This window comes from Myotis brandtii, unplaced genomic scaffold, assembly GCF_000412655.1.
Source record: "Myotis brandtii unplaced genomic scaffold, ASM41265v1 scaffold176, whole genome shotgun sequence".
NCBI classification, from domain to species: domain Eukaryota; kingdom Metazoa; phylum Chordata; class Mammalia; order Chiroptera; family Vespertilionidae; genus Myotis; species Myotis brandtii.
The window spans coordinates 2,194,465-2,221,757 of record NW_005356519.1 but is presented as its reverse complement, the minus strand read 5'-3'; the positions used below and the strand labels follow the sequence as shown (position 1 = coordinate 2,221,757).

At 37.8% G+C, this 27,293-nt stretch overlaps 1 protein-coding gene across 2 annotated transcripts in view; it reads left to right on the top strand.

Moving 5' to 3' along the window:
* Window positions 1-188: 188 nt before the first annotated feature.
* The window catches only part of COL21A1 (collagen, type XXI, alpha 1), a 167,346-nt gene continuing 140,241 nt past the window's right edge, over window positions 189-27,293 (top strand). For both annotated transcript variants that reach the window (XM_014537294.1, XM_014537293.1), the window contains exon 1: window positions 189-271. The gene's annotated coding sequence lies outside the window, so the exon portion shown is untranslated. The remainder of the gene's footprint in view (window positions 272-27,293) is intronic.

Genomic DNA, 27,293 nt, shown 5'->3' with positions numbered 1-27,293 from the left:
TCCACCTCTGAGTTTCCTTTATCTTTCCTGCTTCCTCCCAAGAGTACATTTTCTGGTCCCAGTAGGATTTGAAGTATGTTTCCATCAGGCTTCCACTAACAGTTCGCACTTGCAGATCCAGATCCAAAACCCACCCTCTGGCCTTCGCCCCGGAAAGGGGGCGGGTGGGGAGCGCGAACCTTATCTCTGGTCACCGCCCGGGACACCCTGTACCCCTGGTGCAGAACGCAGCTGCCTGCGACCGCAACCCCGACCCTGGACGCCGCGCCAGGTAAGGTGACACCGCTTTCTCCTCTCTCCTGGCCAGAATGACCATTAGGGGGCTTCAGAGCTGGCCCCCCGGGGCTGCAGGTTGGCATTTTGGGGTTCTGAGGGTGCAGTTTCCTCCCGGCGCTGACATGCTCGGCGAACCGGGAGGTAGACTCCGCGCCCGGCTTGGAGGATGGGATGTCAGAGTTTGTCTTGCAAAGTTACTTGGGTGTTAATGAATGTAGAGGTTCCCTGGGCGCTGATTTCTGCCTCAGTGTTTGGCCTCTGAGAATGAATAACATGCGGGGATTTACTTCCCTAAACTCATCGCTCTCTGCCTTTATCTCCCTGGAAGGGGCTGTGGCGTCCGCACGTGGTGCGCCCAGGGAACTGGACGCGGGCGCGCAGGGCTGGGGGCTGCGGGGGGTGGACCAGCAGTTCTTCGCGCTTGCTGCACAGCAGACTCACCGGGGGAGCTTAATAAAATCCGGTCCTTGAGCAGCATCCTGGTCCAATGAAATCAGAATATCCAGGAGCGGGACTTTGGGCATCCACATGTAGAAAACTGTTATCAGGTGATTCCCATGTGAAGTAGATTGGGAACCAGTGAGTTGAAGCAGTGGTTCTCAAAGTGTGGTCTCTGGCCCGCAGCTTCAGCGTCACCTGGGGAACTCTTAGAAATGCAAAATCTAGGGCGGAGCTGACACTGGGATCTGGGCCCAGCTTTGTGTTTTAGTGAGCCCTCAGGTGCTGCTAGAGTTTGCGGACTTTGAGAGCTTGGGTTGGATCTCAGCTAGGGTGAGGGCAAACACCTGCAAAGCCCCCTCCCAGGGGGATGGGGGAGGAAACAGACCATTTTTGGAAAATCTAAGGTATACTGTGGACTTTGGACATAAAGGACAGATGCTTGCCATCATCTCGGGCAATTTTTACATCGTACAATTAGCATATTTGCTTTAGGAGAGATTAGGAATTTTCTTTTTTTTTTTCAGAGTTGAAATGAAGCCAAAGGAGAAATGTACATGAGAGTCTTCTAGCTGTAATCGCACGAACCTTTGGCCCCCGATGACATGATCCCAGAGCAGTCCTGTCATCAGCGCACATTACAGGACTCATACGCAGTCTCATTTTTTTAAAAAAGCAATTGGAGGTTTCAGGGATTCGTGCCAATTCTCCAGAGTGAGAGGGAATTCAGCATTACAGGTCTCTGGAATGTCTGAAGTGGCGCTCCCTCCAACCCCCCGCTTTTAATAGAGACCTGAGATTTCAAAATTTTGGCTAAAAAAAAAAATCCAGCTTTTTCAAAGTCATTAGTACAGAAGTAAAAATGGCTTTGCAAATAAGCTTAAGTGGATTAGAAAATCTAACATTGGCCACAAAAGCTAGAATAGGCATGACTCCAGTCCCAGCACGTGTGCCGGGGCGGACACAGTGCTAACTGTACCAAGACTTTCTGTACCGAGAATGTTTACTTTCCAAGCTGCTGCCTGTGCCAAGTTATGATTGAGGTATATGAACGTGTTAAGGGACCGGCACTAAACTTGTGTTGAGAAAACTGGGGGAGATGGAGATAGTGATTAGGAACAGGGGCCTTGGTCTGAGACTCCAGCTTCAGGTTCAACACCTGCTGGTCTGCTTCTCATGCTCTTGGATGGTGGCATAAATTCTCCAAGCCTCACTTTCCTCATCTGTACAATGGGGACTGTAGTCGTATAATGCATACTCCAAAATTGTTGCCTGAGTTAAATGAAATGATTCTTCTAAAGTGTCTCACGGAGTAAATTAAATATTTGTTTGCTTAAAATATGCACATACCACACACAAACTGGAAAGAAGACAAAAACCTAATCCAAACACCTTGATATAAAAAGTGCAGATACTGATACACGGTCAGGTTTTGTATTTATTTACATGCCAGCATCACCCTTAGAATTTAAAGTTTTTGCTTTTTACCTGAATGTGAACATATGGACATCCTCAATTTATCTTCAGAACTTTTATTGTGTTTTATATAGAACTTTCTAGAAAAAGATTTAAAGTAGCCTAGCTTCAAATGAACAGCCTTGTCTTTAGCTACACTCCCTGTCTATGGTAAAGGATTTCAGCATGTGGTGGAGTTTATGATCTATCTACATTCACATTTAAATAGTCTTAAACTCACACTATCCAGGATATCATTCCTTATAAAAGAAAATTCATATACTGGTAGGAAGAGGGCATTATAAGTGGCACACCATGGCCTCCAAGAGAACCAGTTGGGAAGTACTGTCTGGTGTTTCTTAGGTTCTTGAGAGAATAAAATGAAACCTTTACCAGTTACATCAAGATTTGTTCAATATAAGACAAAGCAAAATGAGGACACACAGCAAGGACAGGCCTACATTGGCAAAAAGGGTAGTTGAGGTCATTTAAAGGTCATTTTTCTTCTTAATTGCAGTAATTTCAAAATGCATCAAATCATATATATTAAAAGCAATTTCTTTCACATTATTTGATTGGACCTGATCCAGATGATTCTCTGAGGATCAAATGGTTCTACTGGAAAAAAAAATTATTATATTAATTCCAAAAAGGATGCCAAATGCTTCTGTACTTTGAAAGTAGTCTTAATTCTCCTTTAATTTCAGTGATAAAATGACTATTAAATTTCTAACTTAAGTACCTTTTTATCACTCATCTTGCATCTTTTTTATTAAATTTATTGGGGTGACACTGGTTAATAAAATTATTTAGGTTTCAAGTGTACAATTCTATAACACATCATCTGTATATTGCATTGTGTGTTTAACACCCAAAGTCAAATCTCCTTCTGTCACCATATATTTGACCACCTTAACCCTTTGTTACCTCCCCTCTCATTTTCTAATGGTAACCACCGTACTGTTGTCAGTATCTATGAATTTTTGTTTGTCTTGTTTGTTCATTTGTTGTTTTCAGTTTTATATCTTACATACGAGTGAAATCATATGGTTCTTGACTTTTTCCATCTGACTTATTTCACTTAGCATGATATTCTCAAGTTCATCCATGCTGTCCTAAATGGCAGTATTTCATCTTATGGCTGAGTAGTATTTCATTGTATGTATATACCACATCTTTATCTAATCACCAATCAAAGGACACTTCTGTTGTTTCCATGACTTGGCCACCATGAATAATGCTGCAATGATCACAGGGGTACATAAATCTTTTTGTGAATAAAGGCTTTCAAAATTTCAGGTAGACACCCAGAAAAAGGGTTGCTGGCTTATATGGTAACTTATTCTTAATTTTTTGAGGAACTGCCATACTGTTTTCCATAGTGGCTGTACCGGTTTACATTCCCACCATCAGTGAATGAAGGTTTCTGTTTATCCACAACCTCTCCAACACTTGTTTTTACTTGTCTTATTGATAATAGCCATTCTGACAGGTGCGAGGTGGTATCTCATTGTAGTTTTGATTTGCATTTCAAACTCTGCCTATTACCAAACTTGCATGACTTCTAAAAGACTAAACATAATCCAAATTCCAGCATATAAACATCTTAGTGACTCATCCATTCAGGAAATCAGGTCTTTATTAGGATACTGTTGAAATTACAATTTAATGTTATTAAATTGAATAGAATTAGAATTTAATGTTATTAAATTAATTGTAATTACATTTTAATGTAAGTAGGGTTTTTTGTTTGGCTCACTGTGTATGAAATGAATAGCTGTGGGGATGAAAAGGGAAGATCAGAGGCACATCTCTTGATGGGAAAAATGAAGGATTGTGGAAGCAAATTCAGACTCTCAGTACTCAAATTAGTGTTCCGGATAACTTAACTGAAGAGCTAAGAGAGTATGTGATGTTGCAATTCAGTGACAGGATATGGCCAATTAGGAACGATCAATATTGCAATGCCCCGCAGTAGTTTTATAATTCTCCATAAGGCCTGGAGCAGGGATGATCATAAACAAGCCTGTGTAATTGCACTTGATTTACATAACCTGGCTCACTTAGAAAGGTTTTGATAAGAGTTACCTGGCATTCATTTGGGTTCATTTTGAGGGCCTATTTGTTTTAAAGTGGATTGTTTTACTATTAAATCCAGTCTTGAAAGTCTTGTGAGTAAACACATAACAGAAAATGGGTACATGTTTTAATTTTGTTATTTATTATCTTTAGATTACACTGTTCGGCATGCAATAGTAATTTTTTAGCTTGATTCATTATCATTCTTGTGAAAACAAAGTTGAAATGCTTATTTCTGGCAGGTGGTTTAATCTCAAAGAGAATTAGCCATGGATGCTGAGTTTCTCAACTTTCTCTACCTCATGATTAAAGTCACATTCTTTGCCCTAGTCGTTTTAAAAAAAAATCTTTATTGTTGAAAGTATTACATATGTCCCCCTTCTTTCCCCCATTGACCTCTTCTATCCCGCTCCTGCACCCTAGCCAGTTTGGTTCAGTGAATAGAGTGTTGGCTGTCAGATGGAAGGGTCCTGGCTTAGATTCCAGTCAAGGGCACATACATCAGTTGCAGGCTTGTTCCCTGGCCCTGGTTGGGGCCTGCTCGGGAGGCAACCTATCAACGTGTCTCTCTCACATCACTGTTTCTCTCTCTTTGTCTCTCCCCGTCCCTTTCACTCTCTCTAAAAATTGATGGAAAATATCCTTGGGTGAGGATTAACAACAAAAAAGACATACACTCTTCAGCCAGACTGCCTAGCCTTGCCCCTGACTCTGGGACTTACTAGTTGTTTGAACTTGGACAAGTTACATAAGCTTTTTTTGGCTTCTGTTTTCTAATTAGTAAAAATGGGATCATAGTACCTACCTCAGAAGGATTGTTGTAAGGAGTGAGTTGACACATATGAATTTTTTTTTTAATTTTTTAAAAAAATATATTTTATTGATTTTTTTATAGAGAGGAAGGGAGAGGGATAGAGAGTTAGAAACATAGATTAGCTGCCTCCTGCACACTCCTTACTGGGGATCTGCCCGCAACCAAGGCACATGCCCTTGACTGGAATCGAACCTGGGACCCTTGAGTCCGCAGGCTGACGCTCTATCCACTGAACCAAACCGGTCAGAGCATGAATTTTTCTTTTAACAGTGTCTGGCTCATAGTAAATACTTAATAAGAATTTGCAATTCTTTTTTTTAATATATATTTCTTTATTGATTTCAGAGAGGAATAGAGAAGGAGAGAGACAGAAACATCAATGATGAAAGAGAATCATTGATAGGCTGCCTCCTGCATGCCCTCTACTGGGGATCGAGCCCATAACCTGGCCATGTGCCCTTGACCGGAATCGAACCCTGGACCCTTCAGTCTGCAGGCCGACACTCTAGCTATTGAGCCAAACTGGCTAGGGCAGAATTTGCAATTCTTTTACTGTGGACATTAATGAATGGTTTAAGCTGAAGCTCTCTTTTCTGTTTTTACCTCGGAAAACTGGACCCTAAAAAAGAAGTAGCCATTTACATGATGTTTTTTTTTTTCTTCTATTTTAGCTAGTGGGGGAATTTGTTTTCAGAATACATGAAGTACTTCAAGTTTCTCAGAAAATAATACAATATTTTGAACATCTGTAAAAATTCCCAGATACTGATGCTGCTGGCCCTAGACCACACGTTAAGAGTCGCTGCATTAAGTCCATGGTTCTCAAACTTGACTGCACTTTGGACTCACTTGAGAACAGTTTAGAATTCTGATGCTCAACCTGATTTAAAAAAAATTTAATTCGTTTGGTTAATTTATTGTGAAAAGGAAGAATGTAATTGTGTCCTTTATAAAGAGAGGTCTATTAACGGCATCCATGGGATTCCCATGTACTCATAAACTTTTTAGAACAGTTAGGGAGATTAGATTTTTGTGTAATATAAATGAGGAAACAGGCTTGGAGGCATCATTCTTGACTAAGGGCTCAAGGTGGCCCAGGATAGCAGCTCAGGTTTCCTGTCTTCTACTCTGCAATTTTTCATTCACCTACCTTGCCTTCTGAAAAATCAGATCGTGTAACACGAGGCACATAATCCAGGAGAGTGTTTTTGGAATACTGTAGGTCTTCTTGTCCTATTTAACCCAGTTTGATTTCAGGGTTATTTATTCCAAAGATTTCCTTAATGAAAAACCACTGAAAACAATATGTGCACAATGACAAGAAATTAATCTGTAGGTATCTGTTGTGAAAAGGATCATCTTTTCCACTAGGTTTGTCTTTTCTAAGGATTTAATTTAGTCCTCCCCAACACCCTTTATTGTTTCTTTGACATTTTGGTTTTCACTAATGAAAAACTCAGAAGATATGGTTGAAAATTTCAGGAAACATTGACAGTTTTCTCAAGTCCAAGTTTGGTGACCTTCTGGGAATGCTGCCAGTGGCTTGTGTTAGAGTCAGTGTTTAGTTTTTGTTTTGACTTGTCTTGTTTTGATCTAGGTCAATTTAGCCATGATTGCAGTGTTTCGTTACCCCTTAACTATTTGTTTTTACAGTGACTGGTGTTAAGAACAAAAGATTAAGGACCAAGAAAATTTTCCTTTTTAAAATTTAAAGTAAAAAGACATTTTAATGAAGTTTGAACTTTATAGAAAGTTTGTTCCACTAAAAACATTCTTTAGAAAAATTTTTTAATTTTTTTAAAATTGTGTAATGGGTAAATAAAAACAAACATTCAGAAAATATGTATTATATTTTTATGATGACTTTTCAAATCCATAGGAGGCTCAATGATTGAAATAACTTATTGAAATATATACTTTTACAAATTCTGAAACTTTTGTACATGAATTTTGCTACTTTATTGGGAAGAGAGAGTTTGATTCCACCTCATGGGGTTTGTGTAGGCATGTGTTTTCTAGTAGTAACCTGAATAGAGCATTAAAGATAAGACAGGGAGAAATATTCTTTGTAAGGGTTCAGCCATTCATCAGGTAGTGATTAAGTGCCTATCAAATGCCTAGCTATCCTCAGAGGATTCAGAGAAGTTGCTAAGTTCAGTTTAGTTAGTCTATTAATAGCCAATTGGAAATTTCTTTTAAATGGAAAATTCCCTTCAATTTATTATATAAAAATAAAATTTTATAAATATCTTTAAGTGAAAAAACGTATAAGACAAAAAGAGTTTTCATTTAAATTTAGAAAAATCTATAAGCATAGCATGATGTGTCACTTGGTTTCTTCTCAAATCATGTTTTTGTTTGTTAATCCTCACCTGAGGATATTTTTCCCATTGCTTTTCAGAGAGAGTAGATGGGAGGGAGGAGGGGGAGAGAGAGAGGGAGAGAGAGAGAGAGAGAGAATGATGTGAGAAAGACACTTAGACAGTTTGCCTCCCACACATACCCTGACCAGGGGTGGAAACTGAACCCGAAACCATGGTAAGTGCCCTTGACTGGGAATCAAACCCTGGGCCCTTAGGTGCACAGGCCGATGCTCTAACCACTTAGCACACCACCCAGGGCTCAAACCATTTTTTATTTTCACTTGATATAATGTCATGTGTCAATCTGTAGAATGGGTTGGATGTGGTTTGAAGGTATATCTTAGCAAGAAGTGGAGAGGTTATCTCAGAGAGGCACCATTGAGAAGGTAAACATCCTCGGTCCTGAGAATATAGAAACTCACCCTTCCCTTTCAGCAGTCTGCCTTCCCATAATTGTACAATGCCTTTACTTTCTCATCCTGATCAAATCGGTAGTCACCTAGCACCTCTGGATTAAGGTTTGAAATGAGAGTGAAATAAAAGCTGTGGGGAGCAGGGATTACATGGCAACTGTCTTAACCAGAATGTTACAGGCAGAATCCCTTCTTGGGTCCCTGTGGAATGAGGAGGGAGCAGGGATGAAAACAGCCGGTGGGATTCAGAGTTCTTGATGGCAAGCAGAGGCACATGGAGCCTATTATGAATTCCTGTATATTTAGTGAAAGCAAACATGTGAGTGTGTAGTGAGTAGTACAGTCCAAGTTATATGTCATTTCTCTACCACCATTTAAATAATAGTAATAATATTTATATGCTAACCACTAAATAAATAGATGCTCTCATTATGTCTAAGAAGGATGTGAATCAGGAAATGGAGGACCTGATTTCTCATCCCAGCCTGCCACCAACTTACTGGAAAGCTGGTAGCTTAGAAAAGCCTACGGTAAGGGAGAGCTGGGCAGGTGTTATTGTAAAGTCTTCTTTCATTTTGCTGTTTGCATTTTTTTCTTTTTCTTGGTCAAAAGCACCCTTTGAGACCATCATGGACCATGTAAAGAATTGCAGCTTAGAGCATCCATATTGTTTAAGTCACTGTGGAGTAGCATCCTTTGGGAAGTCAACCTACTGAGAAATGGAGAAGGCATTCCTAGAATGCCTGTTTACATACTTCTTGACTGTGCACTGAAGATGGATGTTACTGTGCATGAGGAATAATGAAATAACAGATCTTTTTATTTCCAGAAAATTTTAATGATAGCTAAACAAATTTTTCTTTGGCCTCCATGTGGGAATCTATAATAATAAAAGCATAATATGCAAATTAGACTGGACATCCTCCTGGACGTCCTTCCTTCCTGACAAAGCTGCAGCGGGCAGGGGCCGTGGCAGAGGCCCCCAGCCACAGCAGCAGTGGGCGGGGGCCGGGGCCAAGGCCCTTGCATGAATTTCGTGCATCGGGCCTCTAGTCCATACAGTAGGGCCTTGACTTACGAGTGTCCTGACTAACGAGTTTTTTGAGATACCAGCTGTCTCTCGGCCGTTTTTTTGCATTGAGTTGACAGAGTAATTTGAGTTAACGAGCTCCTTAACGAGCTCGGTCTCGGAACGAATTAAACTCGTAAGTCAAGGCCCCACTGTATATATATATATAAAAGGCTAATATGCTAAGTGTCCATCTGACTGGCCATTTACAGAGAAACGGCACCATGGACCTGGCGCCCACAGAGCAACACTCAGCTTCCCCCAAGTGGGACACAGGTCCCACCACCACCCCAGAGTGACAGCCCACCAAATCGCAGCCGATGCTGCCGAGACCCCATGGTACAAAATGCGGCCCACAGCCCAACCCAGCTTTGGGCGCCAGGTGCAACGCTCAGCTTCCTCTCCCTAGCAATTAGCCTCCTTGCAGTTTCTTCAGCCCAGGAACGACTTGCTTTATAGCCAGGTGCAAACATTTTACACTTTTAACCAAATGTCTGTGAAGTGTTTTCCTGTGCCTCATCTCATTTGATCCTCACAGAAGTCCTGCAGTAGGTAGATAGGAGACTTGGTGGAATCCTGTTTTCATTAGCCAGAAAACAGAGATTTAGAAACCTTAGAAACTTCACCTGACTGAAAAGAAGTAATAAATGGTGGTCCTTGAAAATGACTTCAGGTTTTCTCACTGCACAGAATATAGTCAAACACTGCTGCAGTTAAATATTTTACCCTTTGTTCTCTCTGGGTGATTTACAATAATAATCTGCTTTGTGTTGATATTTACTGCTGTGTTGCTGACAATTATCAGAAAGAGAAGTTGGGGTGCTTCACTGGGTTGGAAAAAGTTTAGCTAAATCAGAAAGCAGGTCTAATTAAGCAAGTTTATTCTATATCTATAAAAGGCTAAGTTGATTCTTTGTCCTAAAAATGAGCATGTTCATAAATTAAATGAAGAAATTTTAGATATACTCAATGGAGATTTTTCACACCTATTTGAGTGATGATTCCATCGATTCAATGGGTGAAGCTGAAAAGGAAAATTTTCCCATCAAATTTCTTAATAGTATTACTCCTTCGGGAATGCCGTGTCATAAATTAAAATTGAAAGTAGGTGCAATCATCATGCTACTGAGAAATCTTAATAGTAAATGGGGTCTTTGTCATGGTACTAGATTTATTATCACAAGATTGTGACCTAACATAATTGAGGCTGAAGTATTAACAGGATCTGAGGAAGCAGAGGTTGTTTGATTCCAAGAATTGATTTGTCCCCATCTGACACTGGTCTACCATTTAAATTAATTTGAAGACAGTTTCCTGTGATACCAGCATTTGCACTGACTATTAATAAATCACAAGGACGAACTCTAGACAGAGTAGGAATATTTTTACCTGAACTTGTTTTCAGACATGATCAGTTATATGTTGCTTTCTCTTGAGTTCGAAGAGTGTGTGACGTTAAAGTTGTAAATACTTCATCACAAGGGAAATTAGTCAAGCACTCTGAAAGTGTTTTTACTCTTACTGTGGTATACAGGAGATATTAGAATAAGTTTAATCAATTTATCAGTCATTGTATCAGTGTTGTTTTTATATTATGTTTTTGTTGTTTTCATATCATGTTTTTGTTGTTATATCATGTTATTTATTTATTAATCAATTTATATATTGTTTTCATGTACATTTTACTAATTTTATTTCACCTCTGACACTTCTATTACAGAGAAAGGGTGAATAGCGATATTAAAATATTTTCTTCTAATTAATTTCCTTTCAATGTGCATGAATCTGTGCACCAGGCCACTAGTTATATAAATAATGTTCTTTTCAACGCTTGAAAAATTTATTTTCTGATTCTGAATTATGGGCTTTGTGAGGGAAATCATGTTTATATGAATAATCAAATGATATTTATAAGCTCTAAATTACATGTTTCTCAAAATGTTAACAGTTGTGTTTGGGTGGCAGAATGATAAATATTTTCTTCTTGCTTTTGTTTATTTTTGTTTGTTTGTTTTTAATCCTCACGTGAGGATATTTTTCCACTGATCTTTTAGAGAAAGTGGAAAAGAGAGGGAAAGACAGAGATAAACATTGATGTGAGAGAAACTCATCAATTGGTTGCCTCCTGCACATGCCCTGATCAGGGCCCTGGCTGGGGAGAAGCCTGCAACCAAAGTACATGCCCTCGACTGGAATCAAACCCAGGACCCTTTGGTCTGTAGGCCGACGCTCTATCCACTGAGCAAAACCGGTTAGGGCTATTTTTTAATATACATGTATTACTCCTTCAATACAAAATGAATACATAACTACATGCTTTGTAGACAGAAACATTTGAAACTACAATTGTGAATTCCCATACAAATGAGAGATAATGGTATAATAATGTGATGAATTTATGTCCCTGTAATTCATAAAGCACATATTGTGCCAGATGTGCTTTTTAAATATCAGACACACTAAGTACAGATAGTACAATCTGGCTAAAATTACATGAGAAAAAAATTTTAAAAGCAGAAGAATCAGTTTATTACCTCTTGTGAATGCCAAAAGAATATTATGTACTCTACTAACATTGAGGCCATATAAGATAATAACTAAAATCATGGGTGTTGTGCAGTTGTGGCCCTGACACTTAGCACCTGTGCGACCTTGTGCATGGCATTGAACCTTTTAAAGCTTAATGTGCCCGTCTGTTAACTGAGGACCAAGGGACCTATTTCATAGTGTGGTCAGCAAGGTTAAATGGGATAATGCAAATAAACACGAGGAGCATAGAGCCTGGCCGATAGAAGTACTCAAATTAGCTTAACATTTGTTATTATCATAAGTACAATATTCTCTCTTTCTGAGTTTTCCCCATGGATGTCAGGGTTGGTTGTCATACCACAACCCTATTCCATTGCTGCTTAGGGTAGAATGTCTTGAGGAGGTTCTTGTGGTTGTTCCTATGTTAACCCCTAGAGTGCCGGGGAGCGCGATTGCGCTCCTCCTGTCTTTCGCCAAAAGTGCCGGGAGCGCTATCAAAGATTTGAAATGGCGTCCAGTTCTAAGTCTGCTTTTATTAGTGATGATGACATTGCTAAATATGTCAATTCTTGCTGTGAAGATGACAATTTTGTGGAAGATATTGGAGAAGGGTGTCCCTCTATTTTAACATTATATGTTTTGTTCAATTTTTTTTTCTACTAGTATTTTATAATACAATCAGCAAACAATATATGTCAAAGATGAAAACAAATGTAGTAAAGGTTTCCTTAAGTTTTTGAATATGTAACTTCATTTACTTGCGATTCATAATTTTTTTCCTAAACTGCTGTAAAATCAGCAAAAATGCCTTGGCAATTTTAGCATAGTTCCTAGGATATTGGTTGGCACTCAAAGGGTTAATTGTCTCATTACTTCTATTATTATTTGTGGCTGTGGTTAGATCTATGTTCTCCTAAGTCCAAAATATATAATATACATCAGTAAGTTTTTACAAAGTATTTAGAACCAGCGGTTCTCAACCTGTGGGTCTCGACCCCTTTGGCGGTCGAACGACCCTTTCACAGGGGTCACCTAAGACCATCCTGCATATCAGATATTTACGTTATGATTCATAACAGTAGCAACATTACAGTTATGAAGTAGCAACGAAAATAATTTTATGGTTGGGTCACAACATGAGGAACTGTATTTAAAGGGCCAGTAGGTTGAGAACCACTGATTTAAACTAAGCATGTCTTCTACTCAGCCCAAAACAAATCAAAAAGCCATGATGACATGAATCAAACTGACAGATATCAGAACTCTGGAAAAAAGCGTGAATTTTTAAAAATATGTTTTTATTGATTTCAGAGTGAGGGAGAGGGATAGAGAGAGAAAAACATCAATAATGAAAGAGAATCATTGATTGGCTGCCTCCTATGTGCCCCATATTGGGGCTCGAACCTGCAACCTGGGCATGTGCCCTGACCAGGAATCAGTGACCTCCTTGTTTATAGGTCCATGCTCAACCACTGAGCCATGCCAGCTGGGCTGAATATTTTTTATCTCAACTCCTTCTAAATGATTTAATTAAATGAATGTCTGGACAGTTATCAATATAAGGTACTTAGGGTCACTTGTGCATTTGTGTTTTTATAACTGTGGCTATAAGTATTTTTAATTTTTAGATGGTAACTTCAGATTTGTCATTTTTGGCCAGACCTGTTACATTATTAAGTGCTAAGCCTGAGTCATGCAATGAGTTTGTGCATTTTAAGTGTTTCTACATCATCTTGGATATGGCTGTCAAGTTGAATTCCAAATTTTTCTTCTAGTAACTTGCCATGTTTTTGAGCTTTGGGCCTAAAGCAGCCTGTGTAAGTCTAGAAAAGCAATTATAATTTCACATTTTCAAATTTGATTTGAATACTAATGACAAATTTAAAAGTAAATGTGTGTATGTTTATCCCCTCTTCCAGTTTATCCACAAAGATGAGCATTTATTATAAACTTAGCAGAAGAAAATTTTTCCTTTTCGTTTCTTTTATTGCTTTAGTATTTTCAATCCTTAAGCAAGGCCACTCTATTTAAAAAAATATATATTTTATTGATTTTTTACAGAGAGGAAGGGAGAGGGATAGAGAGTTAGAAACATCGATGAGAGAGAAACATTGACCAGCTGCCTCCTGCACACCTCCTACTGGGGATGTGCTCGCAACCAAGGTACATGCTCTTGACTGGAATCGAACCTGGGACCTTTCAGTCTGCAGGCCAACACTCTATCCACTGAGCCAAACCGGTTAGGGCAAGGCCACTCTATTTTATCTGAAGCTGTTTTTTTTATCCAAAGCCATGTTTCCAAGGAAACCACTTATACAGAGCTACAGTCTTGCCAAACTGCATTGAAGAAGAGACATAGCCAGGCTTCTTCAGAGTGCAAGACTTTGCTACTATTATCCTGCACTCTAGAGAACTTCAAATTGTGGCTTTTATTTCTTCAAAATCTTTCTGTTTTCTTAGGGTCGGCTATTGGTATGTTCTAAGGTAAGAAGAGAAAGGAAGAAGGCATATTTTATTATCTGCAAAAGTTGCAAAAATGGATTTTAGTTTCTGTAACCATTATTCTCATTAGAGAGTTTGGAAGTTTTAAGTGGAAAAATTCAGGGATTTTGATATATCAAGGGGGTAAAAGGGACATAGGAACTCCCAAGGAAGTCAGTAATGTGTATTTCATCACTTTCACAGCAAGGATTTATTGGTGACTCTAAAAACATTAAATAGGTGCTATTTGCAAAAAAACAAGAGAAGTGATAAGCCAGCGTGTTTAATTTTAGTGGCTACCAGGGTGCCTAGTAGATAGAGGTTCCATGACTCCAGGTACTTGTCATACAGTTGGGAGATGGACTATTTCAAATATAATTTTTAGGAAGCAAAATAAGACTCTGCAATTGATCTTCAAATGGTCTAATACTGGTGGTAGACACTGTGGAAGATATGGTCTGTTTTTGTCATGATTTGCTTCATAGAGGAGGTGGGGCTTGAACCTGCTTGTTGAATCATATTTCAGTTTGAACAAATGGTTCAGTTTAGATACACACTCTAGTCAACATACATCACAGGGCTGGAAATTATCCTACAAATAGTTATTGTTTGCAATACAAATATTGTTTACACCAACAATACTTGATGCCTTAACCTCTCTCTCTAGCACACCTAATGTGCAAATTATCCAGTACCAGAAACATCCAATGATGGGCCACTTTCAGTTTTAGGGACATCCCCATTTATTTAAAACTTCCCTCAAATTAAACTGAAAACGTCCTCTCTGGAATTTCCAGGCATTGATCCTAATTCTGTACTCTGGGAGTGACAGGGACAAGTTAATTTCTTTTCCACATGGCAGTCTTGTGAGTATCTGAAGACAAGTGAAACATCATATTCTAAAACTGCTTCTCTTTTGCAGAGGTCTGGAGTTACATCTCCAATCTGGTCAGCCTTCCCTGGTCACACTGCATTTGATTCGCTCTGACCATTGGTTGCTGAATAGAAAGGGTGCAGCCCTGTTCTCTTTCTCTCTCAGAGCCCAAGACCAAATGAATTGTTGGCAACCAGTTCACACTAATGACTTTAGTTTACCATTGACCTAGACCTTTCAGTCTACTCAGACCTGCTAGTAAGCCAACTGATTCCTACCGAGCCTTCTACAATCCAGACTTTGGCTCCCAGGATTTTCCTGTGTTTCTTTTGAATTTTGTCTTCTTGCAGTTTGTCCATTATTTATCCAGGTGCGATTTTAGCTTTGTCTGGAAATTGATTTGCAGCTCATCGTTGCCCTCACCCAAATTACAAATATCTAATTAAATGGCCAGGGCGAATGGCAGAATTCTAAAACATATCACTAGAAACTTCCTACTAGGTTGGCATAAGGTGTTACTCTTCATTGGGGAGCCATTTAATTAGTTTTATATTAAGCTTGCATTTATCTGTTTTCAGTGAGCGTGGTATTGTAATGTCAGCCTAGTACTCCCATCAAAGAACTACAGGTCAATTCGATATCATTTATTCTTGACACTTAACAAGTGTTTTAGGTAGATTTGTTGTTTTAAGCAGCATATAGATGGACTTAAACACACACACACACACCTGAAATTTCTGAATTCTAAATAGCAAATTTAACCCATTAAACTTGATTATAATTGCTAACATATTTGGACTCTTCTTTTTCATGCTACTTGGGTTTTTATTTTTACCATGCTCTCTTGTTCTTTATTATAATGATTATTATTAGTTTTTTTAAAATTTTTGTTTGGAATTAAGTTGGCTTCATTTTCTTCTCCTACCAGTCATCTCTGGAAATTATATTCCTGTTTACATAATAATGGTTACCATTATATTTCTATATCAGTTACAACTTGAGGTTTCCTAATAGCCAGTTGGAATCGTTCCACCACCTCTGAGATAATGTACTTACTCTCTTTACATGATCTGTTTCACCCTCACTGCCCTTCATCCCCCACTCCCCATCCTGCTCCCTGTTTGAGAACTCGTATTTTATTTCTAGAATGTTATTAACTTTTTAGAGTAACAATTTTAGACAGAAGTTTATTTTGGAGAAATGGTTAGAGGAGAGAGGCAAATTTTGTTCATTTAAAAACAATTCTCTACCCCACAAATAGCTTCGTTTGTTTATCTTCTGATAATTTACTGGAGAGAGTGAATAGATAGTAAACATTTGAGTTCTTTAATGTTCAGATGATCAAAATTTTCATAAATGAATGTTTCTTTGGTTAGGTCCATATTTTCCTACAGAACTTGGAAGATTTTGATCCATTCTTTTTAGCCTCACTTCTGTGGTAATCTCAGACAATCTATTTATTTCTTTTTAGGTATTCTCCCCTCCTCCTCCCCATCCCCCACAGAAACTCTTAGGATTTTTTGCTTCATCCTTTGAATTATGGTTTCTCACCAATATGTGTATAAAGGAGGTCTTTTCCCCCACATGGAATTAATTTGGTACTTATGAAACCATTTCAATCTGAAGGTTCAAATCTTTTTTTTTAATCCTCACCCAAAGACATGTTTAGAGAGAGGGAGGGAGGGTGAGAGAGGTGGAGAGAGAAGGAGAGAGGGAGTGATGGTGAGAGGGAGAGAGAAAAACATCTAGGTGAGAGAGACACATTTATTGGCTGCCTTTTGTATATGCCCCAACCGGGATGGAACCTGCAACCCAGTATACCTGATCTAGAATTGAACTGGCAGCACTTCAGTGCACAGGACGATGCTTAACCAACTGAGCCCCTCTGGATGGGCTGAAGATTCAAATATTTACTTAGCTCTGAAAGCTTTTCATTATTTCTTCATTTGTCCCTGCTTTCCTTCCAAAAATTCTTTTTTTTAATATTTTGGAAAATCTGTGTCCTTTTCCATTGTAATCTGGTAGAATTCCTCAACTTTTTTCCCCCCACCTAGCTACTTTTCAACTATTCTCACATCTCTGAATATATTAATTACATTTAAGTTTGTATTAACTCTATCTCTGGATGCTCATTACCATGTTTGTTGAGTTTATGGTCTTCCTCCATGATGCTGGTTTTCATTGAATATGTATGTTTGCAGTTTCATGTTTACTACTGTCTGGATTTCCCCCCTCTTTACTACAGTTTGCTCCTAATGCTTGTGGAGTTGAACAATGTCCTAGTTCATGTCTTGTTTTCTGGACGTGGTTGCTTCCAGTTTCTCTTGGGTTTTGCTAGTGAGAAGCCTACCTGAGGCCTGCTTTGCCAAACTAGGCAAAGAGCCCATACTCACGGCTTCCCATGGGTGCAATGGGGAAAAAGTTGCATAACGTCCAAGAGGCCACTGTTCTTTCTCATTCGCACAAACTGCTTCCTGCTCAGCCCAGAGGCATCTACCTCTGTCAGGATACTTTTCCTTCTCTTGTTCCTGAGACTTTCTTTTCTTCCATTGCTGAGTAATGCTATTATTTTGTTGATCTTCCCAGCAGTGTAGGCCATGGGGTTAATGAAGGGATCATGTTCATTGTTAACCTGACAGCATCTAAAGCACCTGTAATTGCAGAAAGGAACGAAAATCATTTTGCTGCCTGCTTGATTCTACTATGAAGTGAACATTTTGGACCAAGCAGTATGTAGTAGACCATCACAGTTGCTCCTTGATGGGCTGCTGGTACTGTGGCTTTAGGGATCTTGTTTACAATTTCTTCTGAACACAATTGGATGATATTGAAAAATAAGAGCAGCTCCATTTGGATAGTCTGACATATTGTAATTCTGAGATGCATTTGGCACCTCTCCTAGAGAAATGTCAGTTTTCCAGCATGAATGAAGTCCATCCAGTGCAGATGTTGCTGTTTGAGATCATTGAATTTGAACATCTGTATAAGAGAATGTAACCTATAAACTTTGGAGTGAGCAGTGAAGCATAAGTTTCCCACCTCATGAGTTTTTTTCATTGTAGATGTATTTGATAATAACACTAACTTAAGTTTGTATATCATAATCCCTTTTATGGCTACTTCCTGCAAGAATTTTTAAAATATTATTATATAAATACTTAATGTCACCTTCTATAATTCATTCTTTTTATCACAATAGTCTCACAGAGCAGGGATTTAACAATATCTTTCTAAACATCGTACACTGTTCTCATTTGCTAAGGTGTGAACCTAAATATATATAAAACAAAATGTTTTCTAGTTCTCTTGGGTTGGTTTTTCCTCAGAAAGTTTCATTATTTACTCAGCTTGAAGTACAGTGTTGTCAGTTTCCAGAATGCCAGGCACAGCTTTATTCAAATGTAAGAATAAAACACATTCCAATGCCCAATTGTACACCCCCCCCTCCACCATTTAAGAAAATCTGTATAAGATATCTCTCTCGCCGTTACAGATGACAGATAATCAAAACTTGACTGTGGTATTTATTTACTAACTTTGTGTGTGTATTTTGGGGAGAACAATGTAAATAGTTTAAGAAGCTCTCCATTTTAGAATTCAGAATCATATTGAAATCATTCAGTTGAATTTGTGTAGTGATTGTCATTTGTTTAAAAGGAGGAGCATTTTTAAGGAATTATTTTTTTTGGTCTGATACCTTAGCGATAAAAAAGAAACACTACTATCATGTAAAGAGAATGATCAGAATAGTGTGCATGTCTTTGGAGCTCTTTGAATGCAACAGAAATGTTAATGATATTGTAACTTTGGTCACACAATGCTAATTTGTAGAAAATTCATCATATATTAGATCTAGTAGATTCAGTTTGGAATAATGGAAATAAATTACCCTTTTTGGGGGGTTTGTTTTAATGAAATAAATAGGTAAATTATTTACGAGAATAGAATTGTAGTCCATTTGAAATGGAAGAGATCCTCCAGCTCACTCATTCATCTCCTCACGTCCTGGTTTTAAAGAGGAGATACTGAAGTCCAGCCAGGCTTGTTTTCTTGCCCAGATTCCCAGTGTCCCAGTGGCCTAGCTGGGTCTGGGACAGAGATGGACCAGCTGCCGGTACAATCCTCTTTCCTCCACACCTAGCTGAATAAGGCCAGGAAGGAACTGAATATTGTGACTCATCACTTTTAAACAAGTTACTGTTACTGAACTGAATATAATGCTTCCTTAATTAACAAATGCAGGATGTTCATTTTTCCATACCAGAGTTTCCTTTTAGATGGTAAAAAATTGCACACTAGTTTATTTTTGAGGATGTTCTTTTCATTTTCCATTCTTTTCAATAGTTAGTCATGTTTCATTTGGTTCCGTTGAATGTCAAGATGCTAGGTTGTAATAATTCACAGTGACTCCTTTTCTCCTAGGAAACCTCTCTGGCATACCTAGTATGTGGTAGTGGAGCCGTCTGGGAGGCAAAAGAAGATTGTACCATTTTGAAGCATTTTGGTTTTTTCCTGGATGTTTAGCTAGCATTTTCTGGGTAGGAACAAGAGGCTGGCCTTTGAACTGGCACTGCTCTGAAGGGTAGGTAGGGAAAACCATGGCAGTATATTTCGGGGAAGGGTAGGAAACATTGAAATTGGTTGAAATGTTCACGTTTAAGTAAGCACTTATAAGCATTTCACATAGATGATAGAAAGTAAGCATTAAGATGAATTCATTTAAAAAATTGAAACTAACTTGATAAATACTGCATTTCCCCCCCCATGAATAAGCATATAGAATGTGCATATTTTAAATTTGTATTTTCTTAGTAGATGATAAAAAGGAGAAATTTTAAAACTGGGAATATTAAGTCTATGTCAAGAAGTTAAGTACAATAGGTATTTTGCAAGTTTTGAAATATGCATTCTTCCCTTAAACATCAAAGCATCAAGTCAGAAATCATCCATGACAATGTGTTTTATATGTTAACAGGAATACAGAATAAAAAAATTAGTACCATTCATCTTGGTCAAGGATGCCATTTAAATTAACATAAGAATTGTGTATATTCCTAACAAACCAATAAAAGGAGGCTCTGTAGAATTGAGGAAAAGCTTTTCAAGCTTAAATTTTTGTATGTATTTTAGGATAAATAAAAAGTGAACTCAATACTTGCAAGGTGCTAAAAATATGAATCACTTCATAATATTTCTTAATTGATTTATTAAGAGAGCATTACATTACATAAAGAGTAAAAATTAAACTCGGTTCTTAAGATTGATACCACTGAGGAAGCCCATATTTTCCTAAATCTTTTATGGTAGTTATAGGACACTGGAATAGAGGAGCCAGTATAAACAGAAAATTATGTTGCTATATATCTGGCTTAGTTGGTGCTCTCATAGAACAATTGCTTTCAAAAGTTTTTACAAAACCCACAGGAAGACAGTTCACATTGTGACACATCTGTATTTATTTGGTAATTGTGTCATGATCAATATCTACCTTTTCTGCATTATGTTCTGACATTTCCCCTTCCATTCCATTCCACGGAAAAACACTGGTCATGACTCACTAAATTGATTTTACAATCTAACGATGGGTCATGGTTTTGCGGTTTGAACAACATTGCCATAAAATTCCCTCTATAATTTTTTTGGGAAGTAGTTATATGTGACTGTTGTTAGCTCTGTTTGCCAAGTATATTTCAGGTACACGATGGGCTTACATCTCCTGATTCCATAAGTTCTATAAGTTCAGTGGAAATTGACATAGGTATGTTTCTGGACTGGAGCATTTAGTTTCTATTTGAGACCTTCTAAAGCTCTTTACCTCTGCCATGTAAGTGGCCGTGCTCCTTGAAATGGGTCCCAAATAGAGAAATGTGGAGCAGAGCCCGTAGCCAGCCCAGAGTAGACATAGAGTGTGAATACAAAATAAAACTGCCTGGCTGGAGTGGCTCAGTGGTTGAGCGTTGAACTATGAAGGGTTTGATTCCTGGTCAGGGCACATGCCCAGGTTGTGGGCTCCATCCCCAGTGTGGGCCGTGCAGGAGCCGATCACTGATTCTTTCATCATTGATGTTTCTATCTTTCTCTCCCTTCCTCTCTGAAATCAATAAAAATATATTTTAAATTAAAAAAATAAAACTCTTCTTATAAGGCACAATTTTTAAATTTGCTACTCTGAATACTCCAATTTCTCCTGATTGGTAGAGAATAGTTCAATTATGTGTTCTGCTGGTGGTGGGAGAGAGAACCTTCTTTTGGAATATTAACTCTATCTAAAAATATATACAAGTTTAAAAATAAGTTTGTTATTTCTGATTTATTTACAGTTTGTGTTTTGCGTTATCTCTTACTGTTTTTTAATGTCATTAAATACCCTTGGAATACATGGATTTCATGCTCTGTGATGCTTCATCATATAGATGAACCAGCACTTATTTAGCTATGCTTGTAATGTTAGACATCTGTTTTGTTCAGTGCAAATAGTTTTAATGGTCAGAAATCACAGCCCTTGGTGCTCAAAAGCAAATACCAAACCAGGGGAGGACCCATATCCTCTGACTCTGCTTAGCATCATCTGCATCTCCCCATTGGCCCTTTCCTGGCAGAGTGGCCAAGTAAACAATTCCATATGTACATATACCTCATGCAAAGCTTATACTCAACTTTCTAAAAATGAAGAAGCTTTGTATTTCCTCTCCTCATTCCCCAGCAAACAAAATTGGATTTCTTTCTCTCTTTTCCTTTCAGGAAAGGTCATTGCCATCTACTAGATCAGTGATGGCGAACCTTTTGAGCTTGGCGTGTCAGCATTTTGAAATACCCTAACTTAACTCTGGTGCTGTGTCACATATAGAAATTTTTCGATATTTGCAACCATAGTAAAACAAAGACTTATATTTTTGATCTTTATTTTATATATTTAAATGCCATTTAACAAAGAAAAATCAACCAAAAAATGAGTTCACGTGTCATAGGTTCGCCATCACTGTACTAGATGCATAAGCTAGAGGGAGGGCTGGGGTAATTCTCATTTCTCCCCTCCACACAGATATAATCAATCAAACTTGTCTTCTCCTAACTCCTGAATCTCTCTCAACTCTATTTTCACTCCCACCTCAGGCCCTCACTGCCCCTCAGTGTCTTTCCTGTTTTCCTGTGCATCGTTCTCCCGACTTCTGCCGTAGTGAGCTTTCTAAACCATGAACCAGAATGCCATTCCCTGCTTGAAATACCTATGTGGAGTCCTAGAATGAGCTATAAAAAGAAAATCCATTCCTCTTCACTTGATTTAGAATGCCCTTCATGTTGTTTTTTTTCCCCTGACTACCCTCCCCATCATTGTCATTCTTTTCCCTGACTTCCTGCTCTGGACTGAATTGTGTTAGAGCCCTATAAGGAGATAATGAAGATTAAGTGAGAACATGAGGAGGATGGGGCTTTGATACTATTGGATTAGGGTTAGCTGTTCTTATAAGAATAGACACAGGGAGCTTTCTCTCTCACCCCAGTGTGTGTCTGCACCTGCACACATGCACACACATGCACATGCGCACACACGTACCCACACACACACATCCGCACCCACACACACAAGTGGCATAGTGAGGACACAGCCAGCAAGATGGTGGCCTGCCTCTAGAGAGGTCTCACCAGAAACCATGCTGGCACCCTAATCTTGGACGTCCAGCCTCCAGAACTGTGAGAAAATAAATGTCTGTTGTTTAAGCCCCCAGCCTATGGTAATTTGTTATGGCAGCCCTAGCTGAGACACTGCCCCCCACTCCCTACAGTTACTTCACTCCAGAAATCTTTACTTCAGAAATGCTGTTTCACTGAGAACATATTGCTCTTTAGTGTTTCCAGGCAAAATCAGGTACCACATTATCTTTCTATCCTTAGGTTACCTACAAATCCCTGGTTTTTCTTTAAGTCACAGGTCAGACTTTGCCTCCTTTTGGAAAACTTTCCCATCTTCTCTCTGCCAGGTGGATTTGGGTATTCATTTCTCCGAGCTCCGTGCAAGGGGCACTCACCTCCCTTAATATCACCGCTCTTCTGTGGTAACTGTGGATTTGACAGATTTACACCAAACCCTGCATTTCTTAGGACCAATTACCTCGCTCTTTCATCTTGTATCCCCAATGCTTAGCACATTGATTGAAAAATAGTAGGTCGTTGTAAATGTTATTGAATGAATAGACAAGTAATAGTGGTAAAATAATGATGCATGTATTAACTTTTATCTCTGGAAGATCTTTTTCTACTCTCTTTACAATCCAAACAACCAAGCTTCATGTAGTCTTATCAAAACCAGCTGTGAGGACAGGATTTGAAATTCATTTATTCTGAAGTATAAATAACTGATAACTGTTTATGTCTCCCAAGGGCATTTCAATTTTAACAGGGATAGATTTCTTAATCTAAAGAAAGAAAGCTTTCTTGGAATTTCAGGCTTACCAAGCACGTGGTGTTGTTTTAATTGAGAGTAGTGGTAGGGCTTAAGAAGTTTTCTTTGCTCTGCTTAAACATGAGAGCAGCAGTCCCGTTACCTGCTGACTCACAGAATGAACTGGTATGTCAAATTGCACAGCATAGATCATATGAACTTCACATCTGGTAAACGTTTGGACATAAAATGTGCATCTGCCAAAAATTGTGGTTTCCTGGGACATCCCAGTGACTCTGAGTCAAGGTCACAAAATCAGCATTGCCGAGTTTTGGTCATCTGGAACTGTGCTCTGCTTTTAGTTATTGAAAAAAATGACTCTTAGTTCCTTTAAGACCCCCTATGTCACCATTATAGGCTTGGAAAAACAATTGAGTGATTCAAAGTCCATTCAACTGTTAGTGGACTCCTTCTATGGAAGTCATCCTACAGGGATGAGAATCTTGTCATTCAAAAAAAAAAATTCCATACACATTGTTTCCCAATTTTTCTTAATGACCCCTTTCTATGTCTTATGGTCTCATCAAAAGTTTCATTCTCATACTAACTTAAAATCCTGTCTAGTTTTGTCACTTTATTCTGCTCTTCATAGAGTGAGGAACATCTGATTTTCATATAAACTGCAATACTAAAGAAACCAAGCAGTAAATTGTCCCATAAAATCGAAGCAAATCAAAAAACACCATCACAAATACAATTCAAGTTAAATTAAGTTAGGAAAATGGGGTTTTCTGAACACAATGTGACCTGCTAGTTAAGGAGGGATGGGGGTGAGGAGGCTGACAGTTTGGTATGTTGTTTGTGTTCCCAACATTTCCAATGAATTCTGCCTTGAAAAACCAGGTAACATTAATATAATTGAGGAACTGGTTTATTTTATATATTTTTAATTCAGAAAGCAGTTAAAATATCTCATGGTAGTGATCTTTTATCTTTGAAGATTGTGAAGGAGAGACAGATACCTATCTCCTGAATGTAGAATCATTTAGAAGATGGATCCATGTTAATTAAATGATGGGGGGGGGGATATTAGATTTTAAAAAGTTATCTTTCTCTAGTTTCTGGAAAGGAATATGACATTCCTATCATTGAAGGTAAGGACATCAAAGAGTTTTATCTTGGTATAAAATTGACTGTAAAAGCCACCAGGTTGAGGGTTCATCAATGCCAGATAGATTCAGTATTTTCCTATTAGTGAATGACTTAACCATTAGTAACATTTCTGATGTTGGGTTTAAAAAGTAAAATTTGATTAATATGATTCTTTAAACAGTTCTGTTTAGTATTTGTTTATTCTTAGGAAGAGTATTTGAAATAAGGTGAAAAAATATTATAAAATAGAAGGTGTAATACTGATTATAATTTAGTGATTTTTCCAAATAAGTGTTCTCTTATAGTTGGAGTCTTGGCTCTGAGTCCTAGCCAGAACTCAAGTACTGAGGTTGCTGAACCCAGGTCCAGTCTAACACCACTGGTCAGACAGCTGGTGTCATGCCTGCCACCTACAACATAACTACTATAAATTTACACACCTTAGAAAGATAGATGCTCTCTTAAATGACTGATATATTTAAAAATTAAATGTCATGAGCATATTTCAAAATTTCAAAATTTTGCCTATGGTTCATATCAGTGACACATCCTTGTGATTTGAAGTCTTTTTCTTTAAAATGACCATTTTTTTTGTGCTGAAGTCCTCACCTGATATTTTTATGATGAAGATAATTTCCTTTTCACTGAGCACCTGCAAACAGCACCTCCACTGGCCTGGGACAAGCTGAAAACTCACACAAGTGGCAGACTTTAGGCAGCCCAATGCCAGGTCTTTGCTTCCAGAGGAGGTTTTAGTTGCTGACATTCTAGCAAATACCGTAGGTTCTCTCTGTACTTGAGCAAAGAACTTAGCTACTTAAAGCTTTTAAGTTTCTTTACCGATGAACCAGCAGTAAGCACTAAAAGTGAAATTCTATAAAGTGGTTCAGAAATTTTGAGTCATTGTCTCACTCAGAATTAGGTGTTCTGAATTGATGATCAGGTGATCAATTGCAACAATTTTCAACCTTTTTCATCTCATGGCACACATAAACTAATTACTAAAATCTTCTGCACACCAAAAAATATATTTTTTACTAATCTGACAAGAAATAGGTATAATTTTGATTCACTCACACCAGATGGCTATTGTTGTTTTCACTGTTGTCATTTTTTTTTTTAAATTTGACAACCTAAGGGAAAAGAGGTCAGTGCCCCCTGACTAAATAGTCAGGTATTGAATGTTTTAAAATTCTTGGGGCACACTGGTTGAAAATCGCTGATCTAGTGGTTAGAAGTTTCTCAGTAGCTCAAGATCTCAAAATGACCTAATGAAATGACTGTTTAGTACATAGAACAATGTTTGCTTTAAAGGAAGCCTTATTTTAACACATGATGTTAAAGGAAAATGGAATATTTTAAGGGCTTTGTGGAGGGAAATTTAAATTGTGGTTTTGAAAGAGTCAATGGTGTTTAAACTAAGTTAGTGGTTAGAGTGATCATTTTTTAAATTTTCAAAAAGGGATATCTTTTTCTGTTTTTTTTTTTCTGGGAGGGTTAAGATTTTGTCTTTTCCTATATATTAATTTAAGTATTTGTTTAATGTTAAAATTTATATTACATGGTATCTTACTCAAGAGTCTTGCTAGTCTCCATTGTCAGTTGAAAAATCAATTAAAATAAAAAATAAATATCTATTACATACTAATTTAGTTCTTATGAGGTGGAAACATTTTTGGTGATTGTCAAGAGGAGCCCTGGTGCATTTTGTTACTCTGGCAATAGATAATGCTATTGTGTTCCTGAGCATCTTTGATTTAAAAGTAGTTTACCATAACTGCATTATGCAAGTATAGTTTTTCACTGATTAAGTTTTTATATCATTTTTGATAGTAAAATGATTTCTTTACCTGTGAAAAAAACAGTGAAATAGCTATACTTATCAGAAACCATTTGCTAGTGGCCTCCAAAAGATTTTTTAAAAAATGGGATTGCTTGTTTAGTTTCTTTTTCTTTTTTCCAGAAGATTTTAATGCACTTTGTTTGCCAACATATATAGAGAATGACATGAACCTACTACCTAAATTCTTAGGAGAATTTCATATATTTTTTATTTTTAAAATTGAATGATGTCGTTATTTGGGAAAGCAAATAAATTGGCATTTCTGCGAGGAATGTTGTGGAATGAAGAATATTACTTAAGGCATCCAAATAAAGCATGAATAAAGAGATGAAATAAGAAAGTACTGGCCTTTTCATTCATATTGTCTTCATGCAGGACATTTTGACTCTTCAGTGGAAAGGGAGAGATAACATTAAGACAATAAGTAAATAAACAAAGGCTATAGGAAAAACACATATTACTGTCCTCCTACTACTGATAGTGCTGTCAGTCACTGACAGCCTTTCTTCAAATAAACACAACTGATATATAGACTGATTTTTCATGGACAGTAATATTGGTAGGATTACTGTTTATCTCAGAAGAAACTGGCCCAATCATAGCTTTTAGCCAGGGATTACAAAACATTTTTTATTCTGAACAGACCAAGGATATCTCTTCAAACCTCACTATGTATCTTCTCAGAAACATTTAGTAAAAAAATAAATATCTGAACCTCTTACATGAGATCTCTTATCTCTTTGGTATGAGGGCAAAGATGTAAAGGATGGAAAAAGCAATGGACATAGAATTAATCCACTCACTTTTGCCAAAATCATCATGTATTTAGGCTTAGTATTTAGGAATCTGGGAGTTCTGATCTGTGTGAGCCACTTTGAAATTTTCCCAGCACCTCCCTGGGAATCCTCTTTTTGAAGAATATGTGCTTAAACGGAATGAAACTATATCCAATTGACAATCACATGAAAATCCTCTAGGCTGAAAGCCAAAGAATATTTTTGTACATGTTTTTCCCCCCTGAACTTTAAATGTAACCAGATGAACTTTCTTTTAGTACTATCCTACACAAGTGAATTAAATGAACGAGTTGTCTTCCAGTGGGAAACCTGCATTTTGTCACAGAGATG